This window comes from Podarcis melisellensis (assembly GCF_964234715.1).
Source record: "Podarcis melisellensis genome assembly, chromosome: 7".
NCBI lineage: Eukaryota > Metazoa > Chordata > Lepidosauria > Squamata > Lacertidae > Podarcis > Podarcis melisellensis.
In genome coordinates, this window is record NC_138539.1 from 46,206,447 (window position 1) to 46,228,394 (window position 21,948).

The 21,948-nt window shown below is 43.0% G+C and overlaps 1 long non-coding RNA gene across 1 annotated transcript; it reads left to right on the forward strand.

Annotated features, from left to right (window-relative positions):
• Nucleotides 1-5,158: 5,158 nt before the first annotated feature.
• Nucleotides 5,159-19,122, forward strand: LOC309374557. Its single transcript, XR_014170626.1, has 3 exons — nt 5,159-5,247; nt 10,475-10,549; nt 19,048-19,122. It is a non-coding gene; the product is annotated as an uncharacterized lncRNA (long non-coding RNA).
• The last annotated feature ends 2,826 nt before the right edge of the window (nt 19,123-21,948 follow it).

Below are 21,948 nucleotides of genomic sequence, written 5' to 3' on the forward strand. Positions count from 1 at the left end.
ATCATAAAACATAAAAATATCCAATGAAAGTATCAAGGACTGGTATTAAGGGTCAGGGAAAAGCTGGGTGGATGCTTTCAGCTAGCAATGAAAACACAGTCAGGGCTCACCGCATCTTAACAGGGAGAATACTCCACATGGTAGTTTCTACAACACAGAAGGCCCTCCTCTTCAGCTCCACCAGATAGATATCCTTAGATGGTATGGTCCAGAAGGTCCCATATCTGCAGACCACAGTGGTCTGGGTGGTTTACAGGACCACCCAGCAGGTGTGCTGGTGCTATGCAGCCAACCTCCCAAAAGTGATGTCACTGCCATTTACCAGGGTGGCACAGAGGTGGAGCTGGGTGTCATCAAGGTTGCAGGTGGTTCAGGTACACCAGCAGGAGTGCTACATTGGCTCTGCTGGTGTACCCGACTCCATTCTGACTGCCACCATGCTCCACCCCTGCATTGCCCTGATAAGCAGCAATGCTCCTGCTGCTAGGAAGCTGACTCCACAGTGTTGCCATGTCAGATGCTCCTGAAGGTCCTGATTCCCCACAGCAATGTTGTTCTAATAGTACAGGATGTCTTATAACTATCACAATGCAGAAGGTATGGACAGGGTGCCAGAATCATCAGCATGCTTGGATACAACAGAAGCAAGCAAGGAAAGTGAAAGAAAGGCAAACTAAACTTAGTTTAATGTTCCTAGACACACTTTTGGTGGCTGCTTTTCTCTCAGTGCAGTGGATGTTAATTAAAGTTGCTTATTCCAACACTAATTCACTTAGACTGCAATCCTATACACATACATATTGGGTGTAAGTGCTAGTGGGCTCATGAGACCATATGAGTAGGCATGCATAGGACTGTACTGTCAGTTAATTGTTTAAACCCCCAGAAATTTACCTAATAGTCTTACATATCAAATTATTCAATAGACCTTAACAACATTTCGTGGCAATCAGCTGCATTGTTTATCCTGAATAATTACAACTGGGCATAGCCAGCGTGGTGCTCTCCAAATGCTTTGGACTCTAGCTGCCATCAGCCTCAGACAGCGTGGCTAATAGTCAAGGGTGATAGGAACTGGAGTCCACAACATTGGAAGGGAACCACATCAACTACCTCTGAATTAGAATGTGCCAGTGATTTTGGCCCCCCTAATTTCCAAACTGTTTTCAGGTTGGTTGGTTGGTTTTCAAATGGTATTTAGAATGTTAGTTGAAGTACAAATGTTAGAAGTACAAAAGAATATTTAGCAAGGAAAGCTTAAGGACAGGAAAAACAAAACTCCAGACTCCAGACTCATGAGGTACTGACTGCTGACTACTGGTATGTGAAGGAAAGTGGTAGAAGGTAATGAAATGGAGTATTCTGGGAAAGGGCATGGCTGAATGTCTGGAATCCTTAAAGGGAGCACTCCAGACTGCAATATTTTGTCCCACTTGTGAATAAATAATCTTTGGGTTAAACTGCAATCTCCTGGTGAGGGTCGGGGTAGTCACCTTGGCCATTTAGATTAACCGATGCATTGTAAAGGTGTTGCTACCATGAATGTAGAGGGCAAAAGAGGCCTTTGCCTTCTCACTCCCACACTTTAAACAAATTTAATCACACAGTACAGTTGGTCATTAAAAGAAATGGAAAGTAGCTGCCCTACAGTAATTGTGTCGATATTTTACTCTTACCCTTCTTAATGTTCTAATTGGAAGCTTTTCAGCTAAACGAGATGTGGGCTTTTATTCACAAATTCTAATTTCCTCTAGCCAGATTTGCTTGAGCTTGCTTGTTGATTTCTAACCTTGTAATATATATAAATTTCTTGGCAAGGGGGGGGGGCAATGGCAATTTTTATAGCAATGCTTTCTTTGGAATGCTGCTTTCATAATGAACATAAATTGTTAGCATTTATCATCATGTGATGTAATCATATAAAGGCCTTTTCCATCTTCATCCCCATAAGGTACTGTTCGTTATATTGCATTATCATGACAAATGACAAGATTGCTTCCATGACATTTCGGCTATTACAAAACTCTGAAGGGAATGGTTGTATATAATGCTAGCCAAACCCTTCTGAAACAAGTGCCTGCATTTGCAAGACAAAATCACAAGACTTGGAAGCAACCTCAGAAAATCTGTTAGGTAGTTTTCTTCACAGCATTTGTTTCAGGGAGAAAGTGCTTTTATTAAAGCTTGACTTTAACATGAGTGAAGAAATTGCAAACATGTTGTGGGCACCTGTAAATTAGATAATGCCACATATTTAGCCTTTTGTTAAATGGGATATTCAATAAGCCAGAAAGAATGTCAGCATGCATTAGGAACTCTGGCAATGTCATGGAGGTATGTTTGGGTTTGGGGCAATACTATGTCAATCTGGCTGGGGTGGTAGACTTTTTTGTGGGGTGAGGGATGGAAGACACTTGGGGAATCAACCAGTATATCTGGTGGATAACTCTGCCCCAAGCAGAGTCAGGCAACAGTAACAATCTTAGCCCAAACACCATCACTCTTAGCCTTAGAAGACTTGTAGTCACCTTCACTGCACTCAAGATTAAGTGTTATTAATGCCCATCAGAGAAAAGTCTCACAGGAAGTGGTCAATAATCTAGAAGATCATCAGCAAACATCTCCTTGAGGTGAGACATGTAACCATTGTGAACTGCTGCACCAGTCACTCATCTGGTGGGATTTCTTTATGGAAAATCCCTCAGCAGTGGTGCCATTTGGCAGGGAGATCAGCAGCAGGTGGAACCAGAGACAATGACAGGCAATAATAAGAAAGTAGGCAGATGGACTGGCTGAGAGCAGTCTGAGGTTGTTGGGGCAGCAGCCCCTTTGATCTAATGAGCCAGTCTCCACCCTCCACCGCCACTAGTAGTCCAGGATATGCTACTTCGGCCAACCTAGCAGTTCGAAAGCATACCAGAGCAAGTAGATAAATAGGTACCATTGCGGCAGGAAGGTAAATGGAATTTCCATGCGCTCTGGCTTCTGTCACAGTGTTCCATTGTGCTAGAAGTGGTTTAGTCATGCTGGCCACATGACACAGAAAGCTGTCAGTGGACAAACGCCAACTCCCTTGGACTGAAGTAAGATGAGCGTCACACTCCATAGTCGCCTTTGAGTGGACTTAACCATCCAGGGGTCCTTTAGCTTTTTTACCTTTACATCGATACATTCTTTTCCCCCTGCTGTAGCCAGATATTTGCTCAGCAAGCAAAGTGGAACTGGAAAGTTCTACATTGCTTGTCACTCACTGGATCATTGGGTCTGGCTTTAACATTGACAACACTATTGTAGTTCTTCTATTGTAGCCTGTTCATCAGATCAATCTGTAACTGCACTGATGTGTAATGTTACAAAAATAACTACAGGTGCTGAAGATGGAGAAAATGCCAACACTCAGCCCAGTGGTCACGAGTAAATGCCACGCTTGTCTCTCTTTCTGCCAACACTCCAATTGCTTTACCAGATCAAAACAAAGTCATGACATTTCACATTGTCATAAAATAATGGGAGGGATTATTTGACATAAAAGATGAGCTTTTGTCCTGTCATGGGATGAGTTAATGTAGGCTAATATTACAAATTTAAGGAGCAAGGGGTTATACTTTAAGTCAATCACTGTCAGTTGGATAAACATTCATGGTTACCTGAAATGTTTCATGAACTTTTCTCACAACACTTAAATGAACCTGTGTAAAAACATTTAGCAGATTGGACAAAAATGATGGGCAGATACCAGGATTTTAGCTATAGGCCTGGATAGTCATCTCTCTGAGCTGATACATTCACAGTTTTGCATGAATATAGGTGCCAGGTGCTGTTGCTTTTGACAAGAGGAGGCAACATGTGCCAGAGGTGGATTTAGGGGAGCAAAACCGAGACAAAGGGGTGCCGCAGGGGGCACCACAACAACGACAGAGAACAAAAAACAAAAGGCGGCGGGCACTGCATATTTGTGTTGCACAGGGAGCCGCTGAAATTTGAAAACCCAAATGGGAAATGTAACTCTTTGTGTAAGTTCCCTACCAAGGGGGCATTCTGAGTACAAGAAACATCCTGGGACCAGGGACAGGAACAGAGCCAACACCCTTCCTTCCGAGCAATTTTTGTCTGCAGATGCCAGGGATGGGAATCTGGGACTTGCTCCTTGTGACAACAGCAGCTTTTGCTAGTGCAGCCGCAGTGGCGATAGCCCATTATCATTCTACTGGTGCAATGTCCTTTATTAGTTTGGGATGCCAATACGATGTCACATGATCTGACATTGTTGAAAGGCGCTTCCGTGCGCTCTGGCAGTGTTCTGTTGCACCAGAAGCAGTTTAGTCCTGCTGGCCACATGACCCGGAAAGCTGTCTGTGGACAAACACCAGTTCCCTTGGCCTGAAAGCAGAGATGAGCGCCACACCCCATAGCCGAATTTGACTGGACTGGGGGTCCTTTACCTTTTTTGTTGTTGTTTAGTCATTTAGTCGTGTCTGACACTTCATCACCCCATGGATCAGAGCACGCCAGGCACTCCTGTCATCCACTGCCTCCCGCAGTTTGGTCAAACTCAGGCTGGTAGCTTCAAGAGCACTGTCCAACCATCTCGTCCTCTGTCATCCCCTTCTCCTTGTGCCCGCAATCTTTCCCAACATCAGGGTCTTTTCCAGGGAGTCTTCTCTTCTCATGAGGTGGCCAAAGTATTGGAGCCTCAGCTCCACGATCTGTCCTTCCAGTGAGCACTCAGGGCTGATTTCCTTCAGAATGGAGAGGTTTGATCTTCTTGCAGTCCATGGGACTCTCAAGAGTCTCCTCCAGCGCCATAATTCAAAAGCATCAATTCTTCGGCGATCAGCGTTCTTTATGGTCCAGCTCCCACTTCCATACATCACTACTGGGAAAACCATAGCTTTAACTATACCTTTTTTACCTCAGCTTAAACCTTTTATATTTGTTTGTGCAGCACAGTGGCTCCAGAGGCATAACCAGGGGCTGGTAATACCAGCCCCAGGTTTGGGGTGGGGCAGGCGGGCACAAAAAAATCACCCATCAGGCATTGAAGTCCTCCCATGACACTCCCCGCCCAGACTCAGCACCTTCTTTGGCCTCAGAATGAATCTGTTGGGATCTCAAGCAGGAAAAGCTGTTGCTGCTGCTGCTGCTGCTGCTGCTGCTGCTGCTGCTGCTGCCGGAGGAGGTGCAAGGGGTTCTCAAAGAGGCCTCCAGGCACACAGCAGTGTGGGCATCCCATCCAGTCCCAAGCAGGTACATTCCTCCTGTTCAGGCAACCTCACCTGTGTCTCAGATTTTTTTCGAGGGTGGGGGTGCCAATACAACGCCTTGCCCAGGGTGCAAGGAACTCTAGGCTCTGAGTGGCTCATACAATCTGCTGAACAGACCCCCCCCCCCCAAAAAAAGGCTGAAGACAGAATTCCCTGTCCCTGGAATTAGTGCCTTAGATATTGTTCTGGATAACACTGAAACAGAAGTCAGATACTTTCAGATGTACACATTTTTTGACAGCCTTCCTACTTTCCCAGGAAAGAAGAATAACCTTAAAGGCATCTCTGTTTTGCCAAACCATCCCCCCCTTGCTTTAATGTGAAAGATTTGAAACAGAGCTATTTGAAACAGAGCTATGAAAACAACCTGTTTCAGATTTCGAACAAGGACAGAAACTAATGACAAGGTAATAATATTTCTTACTACTGAAAGCTGCTCATCCAAAACACATTTTATAAAAAGTACATTTCTGATGCCTTTTTTTAAGGGGTAGTAGATTTACTTCTGAGAAGATATAGATTGGATTGCACCCCCAAAAAAAATTGTTTTTGTTTATTAAGAATGGGTTTGTCACATGCCTCAAAAAGGATCAGAAACTGTTTTTTATTCATATTTTATTATTCGCATCCCTATTATTTTAATCATTGCCTACAACATAGGCAAGTCACTGAGAGTAAGGCAAAATGGGACCATTTTGATGTATGGTTAGTTATATCACTAAATCTCATAGTCACGCTAGGCCATCTGCATCCAAAACAGCAATGTGGGGCACCTCAAATAATGAGAATGATTACAGTATAATTCTTTTTATGTTTATTGACAATGTATCTTATCTAGCAGACAAGTTGTTTTCATGCTTGGTGGTGGGTTTTTGTTATGGTTTTATACATATATTTGTTTTGTGGTATTAGGTGAAATTTTCTAATGTAATTCTACAAAAATTCAATAAACATGCTTTTCTTAAAAAAAAAAGTAAGTGACGTCACAATGAGTCATGGCTCCTTGTAAATCTTAGAACTTAACCTACATGTTCCATACTCTTGTCAGAAATGTACAAAAATGAAACAACTTATTTCAATCATCACCATAGCAACGCTAGGCAAAGGGAACGAGGTAGAGGCACTGAGTCAGGCAGGAATCTTGTATTGTGATACGATTTGTGTAAATCCTGATTTGTATTAAAGCTTCTTTTTCGCTGGTAGGCTATTTACCCCTTTTAAACCTTCTATTTTTCCACTCTTGATAATGGGGAAAGAATAAGGATTAGCCACACTTGTGTCATGTTGTGTTAATCTGCGGAAAGGCAATAAGGAGAGCAAATCCAATTGGAACTCCACATGTTTTTATTGGAATAGCATGGTGGCATCTTTCTGCTCAAAGCATGTGAGAATCTCTTTGGCATGACATCCAGATAGATGCTGATTGTACTTTTTATGCATTGATTTCATAATACATTGGGAAAGTCAGGATAGTGCAGCCAATGGAGCATGAGTCTCTTAAACTCAGGGTCGTGGGTCAGAGCCCCCTGTTGGGAAAAAGATTCCTGCATTGCAGGGGGTTGGACTAGATGACCCTTGTCGTCCCTTCCAAATTCTACAATTCTGTGATAATTTGCACTAACGGGTTGCATTTTCAGAACCATACTCGTCATATGCCTCCTTCCAGCACATTCTGCAGCAGGAAGCCTGTTGTCATCGTTTAGGCTCCCTGGCAATTTAGAGCAGGGTTCCGGATCATGCAGTGAGGCCTACACAACTACAACAGGCTCCTCGCGGCAAATATTTACTCTGAACATGTGGGAAGCCAGAAGCTGCGCAAGTGAGACAACAATGGTGTTGGGGTTAAAAGTTTGCTCCCACAACCCCTTTCTACTTGTGTTTCCCCTTTCAACTAAATAGGGCTACACAGCTTGCAACAGATTGCCTCCTCACTTGCATACCCAACCAATCACTTCATTCCACAAGGGAAGACATTCTTCAGATACCATCCTACCAGGAGGGTCATTCCTCATGCTGTCAGAACAGGGCCTTTAGGATGGTGGCAGCTACCCTTTGGAACCCAGCACCCACCCAGCCCACCTGCTACAGAAGTTTCTTTTTCAACAAGCCTTCTAAATGGCAATCTTTATCCCAGTTGGCACCTGTATTTTTTATTGATTGTATGTTCTGGTGTTATTTTGAACTGTGTGTGTTTTTGTCCACATGTATATGTGTGTGTGAAGGGGACGCGGGTGGCACTGTGGGTTAAACCATCAGAAGGTTGCCGATCAGAAGGTTGGCGGTTCGAATCCCCGCAGCAGGGTGAGCTCCCGTTGCTCGGTCCCAGCTCCTGCCAACCTAGCAATTCGAAAGCATGTCAAAGTGCAAGTAGATAAATAGGTACCGCTCCGACGGGAAGGTAAACGGCATTTCCATGTGCTGCTCTGGTTCGCCAGAAGTGGCTTAGTCATGCTGGCCATATGACCCGGAAGCTGTACGCCAGCTCCCTCGGCCAATAAAGCGAGATGAGCGCCGCAACCCCAGAGTCGATCACAACTGGACCTAATGGTCAGGGGTCCCTTTACCTTTACCTATATGTGTGTGTGCTATATAAAAACAATTACAACAAGTACATATATATGTAACTGTTCTATATATGTTTTTATTATATTGTATATTGGGGGTGCCTCATGGGAAGTGATTCATAAATGAAATAACAAGAAATTGTTCATATTGTTTTCAGAATTTTCAGTGGGTATCCAAGGACTTTCTCTCTTTAGTCATCCCAGTTAGTAATTGTGGAAATACAGGACAGCAGCCTTTTCCTTTGTAAAGCTGATGTGACAAACACATAATGTTAACAAAGGAAAATGCACTTTTAGGGATGCAATAATGGTACTTAAACAAAGAGAGAATCCCTCTAGAAATATGCTGCTGCTTGTCCAAATCTTTATGCAAATACTTTTCAGCTTTATGCACAAGCAGGCTGTAGTCACATCTTTAAAGATGATTTCCTAACAGAAAAGGGAAAAAGAATACAACCCTTCTTTCAGTCCCAGTAACTAATTCACTAGCTGGAAAATCCCTGCAGGCCAAATATAAAACCTTTATTCAAATTATTGATGAAACTGACAAGGGAAGATTCCTTTTAGTTTAATCAGAATGGATTACAATGAGCCTATCTCATTACACCTCTATTTGGATTTCAAAGTTCCACCTTCTAAAATATATGTCTGTACCAGCAGCCCTTGCAACTTTTCATTTCAACTTGTCTCTTGTCCCAGTGCTAATAGATAAACCACACATTTCCCATAAATACTCATGTCATTCTCTCAGGATTTTGGCAAGGTATACTTGTTTTAAAACATAATTAATTACCATATTTTTCTGTGTATAAGGCACCACCTATTTTTGGAGACTCAAATTTTAAAAAATACACTCAGCACTATCTGTGTATAAGGTAAAGGTAAAGGGACCCCTGACCATTAGGTCCAGTCGTGACTGACTCTGGGGTTGTGGTGCTCATCTCGCTGTATTGGCCAAGGGAGCCGGCGTACAGCTTCCGGGTCATGTGGCTGGCATGACTAAGCCGCTTCTGGTGAACCAGAGCAGCACACGCAAACGCCGTTTACCTTCCCGCCGGAGCAGTACCTATTTATCTACTTGCACTTTGACATGCTTTTGAACTGCTAGGTTGGCAGGAGCAGGGACCGAGCAATGGGAGCTCACCCCGTCATGGTGATTTGAACCGCCGACCTTCTGATGGGCAAATCCTAGGCTCTGTGGTTTGACCCACAGCGCCACCCATGTCCTATCTGTGTATAAGACGACCCCAATTTTTAATTATTATTTTAATGTAAAAAAAAAACAACCCAACCTAGTCTTTTACATGGAAAAGTACCATAACTGAAACTTTTTTTTTGACCCTATGCATGGGATGAGTGGGTGGTATCCCATAGGGGCAGTCACAAGTTGAACATGGACATAAATAATACACTATCCCATTCTCCTTGACAAAATAACTGAAGGGCTTATGAAGAATTGTGAATAGCACCAGCTTTTTTCAGTCCTAGCTCCATGATTTTGTAGGCGCCCTCTGACACAGCACCTTCAGTAGGCCTGCTAACCTTGAAGAAGAGGTGGGCAAGCTAAATGTTTCTCTTAGGGTGCATCTGATCTTCCTAGATATTTTGTGCAAAGTGGAAATGGTAGCTCTGTTAGGGCAGCAGGCCTTCTGTCAATCCTGAGGCCCTGACAAATGCCAGTACTATTTTTCCAGAAAAAGAGGTGCCGGAACTCACCATGAATGCCTCCCTTGTTCTCTTATAATGGCAATGGCGCTCATCTGAGAAGAGCTGGAACTGAGTTCCGGCACATTCCGGCTGGGAAAAAAAGCCCTCTAATGCCCAACCATTCCACCCTCTGGATCAAATGCCATAAGTGAAGGAGGAGAGGGTAGATGGATGGATACAGGCAAAAGAATTTTATTTTATTATGAAGGCAGAGGGAGACAACTGAATGCCTCATAGGATGAGAAACCTAAGCAAATTGGGCCATTAGTATGACTTTCTGTGAGCTCCTTCCGAAGGAAATCCAACCTGAATAAAAACGTACCCCAGAAATTTCTGCTGCTTGGATAAACGCAGAAAGCATCACACTGATTCCATCCAACATCATGTTAAATTGCATTTAATTAATTTTCTTGAATATCATACCCTTAAGATACTTAATAAAAACGAGCTTACGCATTGTGTTGGAGAATTAAAATCTACCTTTAGGGTCTATTCTAATTACAGGATTACAAAAAAAAAATAAATGCCAAATCATTTCACAATATTTACAACACAAAGCCCCAGAGCTACCATCCATATTGCCAGCATGGTTTAATGGTTGTATATTCACTTGCTCAGCTTTAGACATTAACATGAGACTATTTAATTGGTGGATTTTCTAGGAAAAGTTCCCTCACAAGTGGCTTGTAGACTATGTTTCGCTTCAGAGGGCTGCATTTTTTAGCCATCTGCACAATATTTAAACACCGAATCCCATGCATAGTCTCAAACCATTCATTCAATTCATGCATAGTCTCAAGCCATTTTGAAAATTTATTCATAAATTTCAGTATTAGTTACACATTCAACTCAAACTAAGGCAAATGGAATTTTGAGAGGCAGTTCCTTAAGCTTCTGAAATGATTGAAAGGAATTTGCCTCTTGGGAGTTATTTCCCAGGTACAGCAAGTGACAAAATGACCTTTGCCACAAGCCAGGGTCCAAGTACCTAGAGACTTCCTTCACCTGGGCAGTGTGAGTACTTCACTTAATTCACTCTGTATGTCAGACTTTCTCCGGGCACAGTAGGCTTGGGTCAGGAAGGGTGGGGAGAGATACCCCAGTGATCAATGAACCCATGCAAAGAGTCCTAGGCAAGGCTGGGTGAGACTCTCACCTGAAACTCCAGAATGCCACTGCCAGAGAATACTGAGCTAGATGTATTCATGGCATGTCTCAGGATAAGGCGGCTCCCTGTGTTCCTATGAAATAAAATGCTCTGATGTCAGGTCCCAGTACAAGGTGTTGTTGTTTAGTCATTTAGTCGTGTCTGACTCTTCGAGACCCCATGGACCAGAGCACGCCAGGCACTCCTGTCCTCCACTGCCTCACGCAGTTTGGTCAGACTCATGTTTGTAGCTTCGAGAACACTATCCAACCATCTCATCCTCTGTTGTCCCCTTCTCCTTGTGCCCTCCATCTTTCCCAACATCAGGGTCTTTTCCAGAGAGTCTTCTCTTCTCATGAGGTGGCCAAAGTCTTGGAGCCTCAGCTTCACGATCTGTCCTTCCAGTGAGCACTCAGGGCTGATTTCCTTAAGAATGGAGAGGTTTGATCTTCTTGCAGTCCATGGGACTCTCAAGAGTCTCCTCCAGCACCATAATTCAAAAGCATCAATTCTTCGGCAATCAGCCTTCTTTATGGTCCAGCTTTCACTTCCATACATCACTACTGGAAAAACCGTAGCTTTTACTATACGGATCTTTGTTGGCAAGGTGATGTAGTGTAAACTAAAATTTTGCCTGGACCAAACTCAGTGTGACAGTAAATGCACACATGCAGTTCCATTTGTGCATATGTGTGCATGTTGGTGCAAGAGAGCAATTTTTGTCCAGACCTTGGTACTTGGGGAGGTTTTTTTAACCCCTTCCTCTCCTGCAGCGGTTCCAGCAAAAATCTCCCCTGAAGCTGCGATTAACCCTGAAAGGGAAGCTTCCATTGGAACTAATGGGAACTCCCTAAACCCCCATGCATAATTAATTTATAACTAATTTATAATTATAACCAGGTTGTTGTTTTTTCCACCAGGACCTTGCTGGAACTCAGTTCCAGCACCTCTCAGGTGGGCGCCATTGCCATTATAAAAGAAGAAGGGAGGTGTTCAAGGTGAGTTCTGGCACGTCTTTCTCTAGAAAAATAGCGCTGATTATAAGTATAATTTATAACTTAGGCAACAAAGATGGGAGCCTCCCAAGTGCTTAACTGAATCCAAGTCATAATAAAGCAAGTACACAGACAAGTGGTTGGTGTCCAGCTTCCCTTAAGGCCCGGGTTGTTGCTGGAAGGGGGGAGAACTCCTGGCAATTGTTTTTCTGCCCAATAACAGAGGGGCACTGGCTGCCTTGTCTCTTGCTTCTGTAGCCATAGGGCAACTGCCAAGTCTCGTGGAGTTTTATGTAGGAGGAAAAAGGAGCAAACTTCCAACAGCTGTTGGTCCTTTGGTCAATGAGAAGCATAGGAGCCAACTCCTAGGGGCCGAGGTCCCTTCAGCCCTCCAATAAAATATTTGAGGGACAGAGGTCCCCCAAAGTTGGTAGGCGTTCCCATTCAAATGGTGTGTGCACGCACCACATCTTGTGATCCATTATACAGGGTGGGGCTTATCTGCCCTCCCCCAATTTATTCAGGTTGGCACCCCTGATGAGAATTGTCATTCCCTCCCATCCCCTAGCTTAAATAGCTACAACTGAATCTTTTTTGGTGTGAGGAAGATTCTTATTACTCACTTTTTCTAGAGGAAAAATAAAAGCAGAGACAGCGAACTTGCTCAAAGATACCTTTGAGTCCATGTCTCCGCTGAGATTTGAATCCAGGTGTTTTGTGTCTTTGTCATGCATTTATTCTTCTGTGCTCACAGAAACTAGAATGTCTATCAGCGATTTCAGATGGAAATGTAGCATTTTCAAAGAATTGCTTCTGCTCTAATATATAAGCATTTCATGAATATTTTACCATTTAGAAAAGACACAAGAGAACACACGGCAAGAAAACCTTGAATAACAACATAAGGAATCCATTACAAACCTAATTAAAGTGCATTTTGTTTAATGGACAATGGAACACGTGTACCAAGCTCTACTAAATGCATCTGAGAATTGGGATGCAGACCTGGAGTCCTTAAGAAAAAATCAGAATATAATTTAATTGAAGTCGGAGTGAGATGGGTGGGGAAATCAACATTTTACAAACCCATTAATTGTTGGGTCCTAAATTTATGTAACTGCGTTGAGCAGTAGATATAAGGTGGTATACAAACCTCCAGGCAGATCAGATGCAACACTCTGCCAAGCACTATACCAGCGCGTCGCCAACATTTTTGCACCCACTAGCCCATTTGCAAACTGGAGAAACAGTTGTGGGCACAAAGCACACTGCAACCAAGCACATACCACAACCTACTCTATTGGTTATAATAGAATGTTTCTTTTAAGACTAATTTCAGAGGAGGAGTGGGGGAGGTGACCCTGTGAGTGCCAGGGAACATATTTGCTAGTGGCAAGTGTGTGTGTGTGTGTGTGTGTGTGTGTGTGTGCACCATGTTAGCAATTCTTACATTATACATATGGACATGGAGACGTGATTCTTGTTTTTAAGCTCTTCGCTATGATTCCAAAAAGATGGGTGTGGCGATCACACAGGGCCCCCGGACGTTTGATGGTCTAGTGATCCCTGTGCCACCACTCTGATTGCCTCTTCGCTGCCACCAACCCGTTTCTCTCGGGTACACACGGAGTCAAGACAGTTGTTAACATTAAATCAAATAAGCAAGTTTATTTTATAAGCCTTAACAAGTTTATGGTTTCAGATAATTTTTCTTGTCAGTTTCTTAATCTTAGTTTCTATACTGGCTTATACCTTTCCTAATAACTGCTAACTAATTATCCCAACTATCTATCTGACTCCTCCTATCAGTTTCTCTCACTCTATCTCACAACACAACTCGACCAACCCACAGACTTATCCTCCCTCTTCCTTCTCCAATTCCCAACTCTCAACTGACTTCCACACAACTCCCACTCTAACTCTAACTCCTCCTATCAGTTTATCTCTGGCCAATCACTTCACACTCATTTAACCCTTTCCTTATGACCCACCTGGGAGGCAATCGCCACAATGGGTAAGGTAGTTCAAAGGCCATGGGGACCCTCCCCTCTGCTGCTAACACAGCTACCTTAGGTCTCCCTTTTTTTGACTCAATGATCACCAGGCAGCCACAACTGTAATTGCCCACAATACTCTACACCAGTCATTCTTAAACTACAACTCCCATCATACCTAAGGTTTGGCCATGCTGGCTGAACTGGAGGGCCACGGGTTCCCCATCCCTGCTCTATGGCAACACTGTGGACAATTACAATGGCAGCTGCCCCATGTACATCAGAGGAGTGCTGCTGTGTGGTCATCCTTAATATGCTCCTCCTCCTCCTCTGGCACTAAGTCTTAGGGCAGTTGTCCATTAGATTGTCTCATCTTTCTTCTTCTTTGGCTACCAAAGGTCCTCTCAGTTCTAGAGTTAGCAGTGCTGCTAGCATCAGAATGATGTCAGCTTAATGTACTTCATTCAGGTTGTGCTACTGGATGACCTGTTTTATGAGCATTCATCCTGATTTGGTTCTTTTCAGTGCCACACAAAAGCTGCTTGGGTCTTTCAGACGTAAAGAAGCAACATCAAATGGCTGTTTGGTTTATGATACTGTGGATTCAACTGTAAATTGAATTTGGGATCCTGCCCTTTGGTGGGCCTGCCCAGAACCTGTGTGCCCACTCCAATTTACTCTGCATTCTGTGTGCTTCCATCGTTGGTTTGGGAAGCAGCACACCCACGTTAACCACCATCTATATCTAGCCTATTGTTTCTTAAGAAATGCTGCATTTGACGCATTTTCCTCAAAACCATCTTTCAACCAATTTGAGAAAAAGAATGACCTACCTATGTTTTAAGTTGGTGATGCATAAGCCAAAGAATGCAGCCACTATTTGAGCTATACTCAGAAAAATATGAAAACATGAAAAATTTAGAATGGCTATATAATGTAACTTTATCTGGTTTTCTTAAGAGTCATTTTTCAGAATGCCTTAAGAAATAAGATCCATAGTTATCAAGGGCAGATTTGGCAATACAGATGAACAGGAAATGTAAGTCCTTCCTTCCAAGGACCTTAATTGCCAGTAGATATTTGAACCTATAGCCTTGAATTTGCTGAATGCAAAGTACAAGAGGATCAAAAACATGATTAAGATACAGCGGACTATAAACAGATGAGTATGTGTTCACATATAAGTAGATAATTGCCTGTACTGACATACTCAAGGTTATTCCATTGTGTTTAATGAAAAACTGTGCTTTTATACAATTATACCAAAAACACAGTGATGCAGTGACAATGTCAGGCTTTTACCCCATAAAATGTGCACCAAGGATAAGTCTCTGGCTTATCAACCCATACACGTTGACGTGAATTCCCCATTTCCTTGCTGTAATCTAAAAAGAGTGAAGAACATATGCATCTTGTCCAAGGTTGCATGGTTATGCCGAACATTGTCAAACTTTTCAGTTTTTCAGCTTTTCTGTCTCATGCTGCCTGCTCAAAGATGAAGAAGGATGCTAATCCTTTATGTTCACAGCACTTGGATTAAGAGAATATACCTAGAAATGGGGTGCTGAAAAGGGTATATTGGTCTCTGAACATTCTGGAAGCTGATGTTCTCGACATTTGTTCTTTACATTCCTCCCCTTGCCCAGATGCCTGGTCCTAATGCAGATTGCCTTCTTTTGTCCCTTCCTTGCACCCAGCTTCCTCATCATATCACACCTTTGTTTCTGCCAGCACGGACAGGAGTGCCACTGAAGGAAAACTAGTGTACAGGTCCTTCAAGTCAACGTTTGAACTAATATGGCACAAGGACGTGGGAGATTAGGAATCAAATCCCCACTGAGGCACAAAGCTTACTGGGTGACCTTGGGCCAGTCTCTTAGCTTAATCTACCATGTGACCTTAAGTTCCTTCCATGAAAAGTAAGATATAAATAGAATACTGTAATTGAATACTCAAATATTACTCCTTACCAAGTATGTCTTCTAATTCTGTGTTCCCTTTAGCTGAACAAGAGATTCACACATTTGCTTTGAGCATTCCCTGTGCATCACCTAAAGAGAGAACTCATGCACTTTTCTCTGCCCCAAAGTTTCCCAGACATGAAGACAATTACACTTCTCTCTGTAGAAGAGATACATGGCTCACCTGTTTTGAAGTTACACCAGAAGCCTAGACTGCTGAGGTACCACACACACACACACACTTTCCTTATTTGATCATACTATCTAAAGCCACACAGAGTATTATTAATAAACTGAACCTGTAGAGCATGGGTAGGCAAACTAAGGCCTGGGGGCTGGATCCGGCCCAATCGCCTTCTAAATCTGGCCCACAGGTGGTCCAGGAATCAGCGTGTTTTGACATGAGTAGAATGTGTCCTTTTATTTAAAATGCATCTCTCGGTTATTTGTGGGGCATAGGAATTTGTTCATTTTCCCCCCAAAAAACATAGTCCGGCCCCCACAAGGTCTGAGGGACAGTGTACCGGCCCCCTGCTGAAAAAAATTGCTGACCCCTGCTGTAGAGTGCCATAAACTTAATGACATCTGTGATGTACAGCAAGAAAAGGTCACCATGTACTTCAAGGAAGGTTTCATCAAGGTTGTGTCAGCACTTTCTGGCAAAGATCCAACCACTTGGCATCTGTATTCATTGGCCCCAGGAAAAAGTTAGAAATGTAGAAGCTTTGAACGGCTTCACAAACCTCTGAGGGTTATGTTGTTGTTTACATGAGCCCTTTTAAGACGAACTGGTTGCCTCACCTCAGCAATGATATTGCACAACTGGAAAAGGCAAATGCAGTGACCAAGGAGATGAAGCAACCCCACCCCACCCCATGAAGAAAGGTTGCAACATCTGGGGAGGGGGTTAGTTTAGAGAAAAGGCAAATAGAAAACAGCACCACCAGCCTTTCACCTCAGCATTAGAAATCAGGACCATCCAATGAAGCCGAATGTTGGAAGGTTCAAGAAAGACACAGATAGAATATTTGTGCTTCTTCACACAATGCATAGTTAAGCCATGGAGTTCACTTCCACAAGAGGTTGTCATGGCCCTCAACTTGGATGGCTTTTAAAAAAGATTAGACAAGCTCCTAGAAGTTAAGGCTATCAGTGTCTACTAGCCACAGTGGCTAGGTTCCATCTCCACTTTTGGGAGCCGTGTGCTTCTGAATACCAGTTGTAGGATATCAGCTGCCTCATGTGAGAGAGAGAAAGGAGGTGGAGCCCTCACGTATTTCATAGTGCCTGCCTTCACACAACGCATTACACTCTTGGCACCCTGTGCTGTCTTTAACACCAAGTTCTAGATTGAATGTGGTAATGTAGAACAGGCATTTTATGAACAAGCAAACACCCAGATACATACAACACCCATCAGTTGAACAGAACCTTCTCTAACATAGGCTTGCTCTAAGATTCTATACAGTACATCTATAGATAAATCCATTGGAGGTGTGTGCACAAAGGGGACCATGGAATAGGAGAGGGGAGGAGGAGACATGGAAGTGGGAGGTGATGATCTGTGTACAAGGGAGAGCTGAAAATGGAGTGGCGGAGAAGCAGAGAAAAGGAGGTGAATGTGAATATGGGGGTGCAAAGGGAGTTGCAAAAAAGGAGGATGTAGGAGGCCTGGGGGTTGAAGATGAAAGCAGTGCATGGAAGTGTCTGCAGAATGGGAGGAGATGGTAACTTCATAACTGGGAGGACAGAGGAGTGGAAAGTGGAAAGAAGAAGAGGAGTTTGGATTTGATATCCCGCTTTATCACTACCCTAAGGAGTCTCAAAGCGGCTCACATTCTCCTTTCCCTTCCTCCCCCACAACAAACACCCTGTGAGGTGAGTGAGGCTTAGAGACTTCCCTGTGAGGTGAGTGAGGCTGAGAGAAGTGTGACAAGCCCAAGGTCCCTGAGCAGCTGCAAGTGGAGGAGCAGGGAATCGAACCCAGTTCACCAGATTACAAGTCTACCACTCTTAACCACTACACCACACTGGTTTGTGTGCAAAGGTTTGTGTGCAAAGTGGGTGCATAAAAGCAATGGGGAGGAGGCATGGATGGGGGTGAAGGTGAAAATGGGTATAAAATGGGCTGCAGAATAGAAAAGTGGCTTCAGAAATGGGGATGGGAGATAAAAAATGAGCTTTATAGTTCCATGGGGTGGGAAGGGGAAGCTGTAGGCTGTTATTGTTGGGGGAATAGCAGAGGGGTTGACAAGTGGAATGGGTAGAGACACAATCCACTGTTAATAATAAAAATTCACGTATTATGACCTCACTATGTCACTAGAAATGCATAAGTAAAGGTTGATAAATGGAAACTTATTCAATTATCCACGGAATAAGGTATTACTCTAGTTTCATCTTGCAAAAGATTGAAATAACAGAATCAATTTTTATAGCACCTTGTACTGAATATTTAGTTTTCATTTTATTTGAGCATCATATATATTTTATTATTATTTGTACCCCATCCATCTGACTGGGTTGCCCAATATATTAAAACATACTGACAGTGTAATCCTATACATCTACTCAGAGTTCATTGTGTACAGTGGTGCCCCGCAAGACGAATGCCTCACAAAACGGAAAACGCACAAGACGAAAGGGTTTTTCGGTTTTTGCGTCGCTTCACTAGACGAATTTCCCTATGGGCTTGCTTCGCAAGACGAAACTTCTTGCGAGTTTGTTTCCTTTTTCTTAAAGCCGCTAAGCCGTTAATAGCCGCTAAGCCGCTAATAGCCGTGCTTCGCAAGACGAAAAAACCGCAAGACGAAGAGACTCGTGGAACGGATTAATTTCGTCTTGTGAGGCACCACTGTATAGGATTCCAGCACAATAGTGCTTTCCCAAGATTCCTTTTGCTTGTTGAGAACAATCTCAACAAGCCGCTGCTACAATCTACAGGTGAGGTTTTGAGGGACAGAGTGTGGCAAAATTTGCTCCCTAACTCCTTCTTTTATGGTTTTCAGGACCAATACTATTATTAGACAGAGCAGCAGAGAGCAATAGCACTCAGATGTTGAAGGACAGATATTAGTATGCCAAAGGGCCTGGCCTGGCCCTTGCCCCCAAGGTAGCCTGATCATCTGTTCTGTAGACAGTGATGAAGTCAAATTCAATTGCCAATCAGCTTCTGTGAGTGAAAGAAGGATGGGGTGGCTTCCCATCTTACCTACAAGATTTCGTGGGCCAAAGGGTATTACTGATCCCAAGTAATCTATGAATTAAAACAGGAGCGTGTGTATCACACTATGGATCCACACTACTTTTAGAATTCAATGGATAAGATACTAAAGGTATTTTCAAAGACCCATAATAGTAGAAGTAAAACTGACATATAAATTGTTCCTATTAAAGTTGGGGTTTTTTTTTAAAGGCTACAAAGAGAAATTGTGGTGATAAAACATTAGAAACAGAGATGAAATGCGCCATAAGAAGAGTGGTGATGGAGAATGATCAATATGCTCTGCCACAGGAGCTAAAGGGATTAAAGCAAACCACTGCAGCAAAACGTTACCAATAATGATAAAAGGAGAACGGTGCTTCTCACAGACACAAGAGACAAATCAAGATGAGAAAGTGTTGTAGAAATATCACTCATGAATGTGAAACTCGGTACTGCCATCACCAAGTGTATATTTTAAAATAAAAATGTGAAATAACTGTGGAAAGGACTATGGATTGTATCGCAGAGAAGAGTGAAAGTTAGAGTATCATTCAATGGCTTTCTAAAGAAATCTACTAGCTGCTTCCCCCACTTCAAGGATCTTTCTTGGTGTTTTGAATGTCTTAACTGAACTCTCTCTCTCTCTCTCTCTCTCTCTCTCTCTGTGTGTGTGTGTGTGTGTAGACAGTAAATTGTATAAGGGCCATTTAGATCTGTACTGATTTGATATTATAACTTACTGTAATTGATGTTTTGGGTTTTGCACAAAGCACTTGCAGAACTTTGTTTCCATGACAACATCTGATGGCTTCTACATTGTGTTATAGCCACAAAAAGATGATCCTAGAGCCAAATATTTCATTAAGAATGTATTTAGTCAATGTATTCTTCACCTGGCAGCATCACAACTGATTGCAGAATGGTCAGAAAATGAAGCAGAGTATTAACTTTTTAGAGTTTGGGGCAGCATCTACTACAACAGGAATCTGTGGCTCTCTATATTATTCTTTATTATTATTACTATTTACTCAATTTATTTCCTGCCTTTATGCCCAAAGAAGCCCAGGCTGGCAAACACACCAATAATATGAAACATTATGAAAAGCATTCTGAAAACAGTTAAAGAAACATTCAACCAGTAGTTTCTGAGTTGCCTGAAATAATATCTTTCAGCCATCAAATGCCTGGGTAAACAGAAATGCTTTCAGATGCCTCTTAAAGGAAGATGTATCGGTTCTAAACCAGTGTCTGTTATCAGTAATGGATTGGATGAGGGTGAACAAATTGGAATTTAACCTGGACGAGACAGAGATGCTCTTTGTAAGTCAGAGGGCGGAACAAGTAATAGGGATTCAGCCTTTGCTGGATGGGCTAATGCTCCACCAGAAGACACAGGTTGTTTGGGCATGCTCCTGGACTTAGCCCTGAGCTTGGGTGCCCAGGTCTTTGCGGGGGCCAGGAGTGCATTTGTACAGTTAAAGCTAATGCACCAGCTGTACCCATTCCTTGAAATGCCCTATTGGCTGCAGCGACACATGTCTTAGTTACATCCTGTTTGGATTACTGCAACACGCTCTATTTGGGGCTGCCCAAACCTCTTCACAAAACATTTTAAAAACATTGTTTGATGAATCTGGTCCATTTAAGTAAGGAAACTATATTGTTACAGTCGTACCTTGGAAGTCGAACGGAATCCGCTCAACTTCCAAAACGTTCGGAAACCAAAGTGCGGCTTCTGATTGGCTCCTGAAGCCAATAGGAAACTGTGGAAGCCACGTCGGATGTTTGGGTTCCAAAAGAACTTTCGCAAACCAGAACAATTACTTCTGGGTTTGCAGCGTTCGGGAGCCAAAACATCTGAGTTCCAAGGCGTTTGGGATCCAAGGTACGACTGTATTAATTTGGGGTAGAGGGAGTAGGCTGTATGCAAAATCCTTCTAAACCCTGGATCCAGAAAGTGTTAAAATATAAGCCAGGCTGATTTCCTGCGTTGAGGTGATAGGCTGGGTGAAGGGCCATTAAGGGAAACAAAAGAAAGGGGTTCTGTGCGAGATGGCATGTGGGTGGGGCCTTTCCTCAGCTCACAGCTACTTACAAAGATGAAGCAAGGTTTAGAGTTTGCAGGGATGTGATCTAGAAGTAAAGCAGTAAGGTGGAGAAAGAGGGAGAGAGCAATATTTGAGAGCAATGCTGGATTTCTGTTTGGCTCCAGGGCTCGGGCTCTGGGAGGAACAAGACTCTTTTGGGGTGTCAGTGCTGTGAACCCGTCCATCGTAGGCTCAGGTTGTATACGTGTGTAAATAAACCATACATCAAAAAGACACTACAGTCTCTGCTGTGCCTCATTTCCAAAGGAAACATATAAGTGTTTGGAACTCCTGAATCTCACACCGCTCAGAGATTGGGGTGGCACAAGGCAATATTCTAGCCCTATTTAAAGGATTTCTAGCCCACCTTTTTGTGGGATGTGAAACACATAGCAGTCAAGTACAACATTCCTAGAGTGGACATGCTAGGGGATGCTTTGTACCAGCCAGGAGAAAATTTCCTGTTTCCTCCTGAGCTGGGACAAACTTCCTCTGCATGTGACTAGAGGCAGGTATGGTATAATCTCTCTGCCCGGGAACAAGAGCAAGGCAGGGAGCACACCTCTCTCTCTTTCTGCTCTTTTCCATTTTGTTTTTCTATGTGTGAGGAGAAGTGACTGCTTGTTCGTAGTCACTTAGGAACTAACTCCCTTTTGGGATAGTTCCACATGTGTATATACTTTTGTAACATAAGTCTGTCTTCAGGGATCCAACTGTGAACTGAATGAATGTGAGTAAACTACTTTTATATTTTCTTTAATAAGATTGTCATGTTTATTCTTTTTAAGAGGGACAATGCAAACCGCCGTGCATTTAAAGGGGAATGTTTAAACTCTGCTTAGATATAGAACTTGCTAACACAAGTTAGGAAGGATATCATTAAACAATATATCCTCTCCTGCCTCCCTGAACATTCCCACACTTTTCATCTGTACAAAAGGCAAGTCCATACAGTAGATGATGCAAAACAACACAACACAGATATCAAAACTGTGCTAAAATGGCAGGGAAATGTCAAACTCAA